The sequence below is a fragment of the Physeter macrocephalus genome, chromosome 9, assembly GCF_002837175.3.
Source record: "Physeter macrocephalus isolate SW-GA chromosome 9, ASM283717v5, whole genome shotgun sequence".
Classification (NCBI taxonomy): Eukaryota; Metazoa; Chordata; class Mammalia; order Artiodactyla; family Physeteridae; genus Physeter; species Physeter macrocephalus.
The window spans coordinates 13,664,563-13,665,049 of NC_041222.1; the positions used below are offsets into that span (position 1 = coordinate 13,664,563).

General features: G+C 38.4%; 1 pseudogene; it reads right to left on the minus strand.

Moving 5' to 3' along the window:
• Nucleotides 1-487, minus strand: part of LOC102987794 (tricarboxylate transport protein, mitochondrial-like) — a 12,499-nt pseudogene that overhangs the window by 7,691 nt on the left and 4,321 nt on the right.

The window sequence follows — 487 nt, forward strand, 5'->3', positions numbered from 1 at the left end:
AGACTGAACCAGGAAGAAATAGAAAATATGAACAGACCAATCACAAGCACTGAAATTGAAACTGTGATTAAAAATCTTCCAACAAACAAAAGCCCAGGACCAGACGGCTTCACAGGCAAATTCTATCAAACATTTAGAGAAGAGCTAACACCTATCCTCTCAAACTCTTCCAAAATATAGCAGAGGGAGGAACACTCCCAAACTCATTCTATGAGGCCACCCTCACCCTGATACCAAAACCAGACAAAGATGTCACAAAAAAGGAAAACTACAGGTCAATATCACCGATGAGCATAGGTGCAAAAATCCTCAACACAATACTAGCAAACAGAATCCAACAGCATATTAAAAGGATCATACCCCATGATCAAGTGGGGTTTATCCCAGGAATGCAAGGATTCTTCAATATACACAAATCAATCAATGTGATACACCATATTAACAAATTGAAGGAGAAAAACCATATGATCATCTCAATAGATGCAGA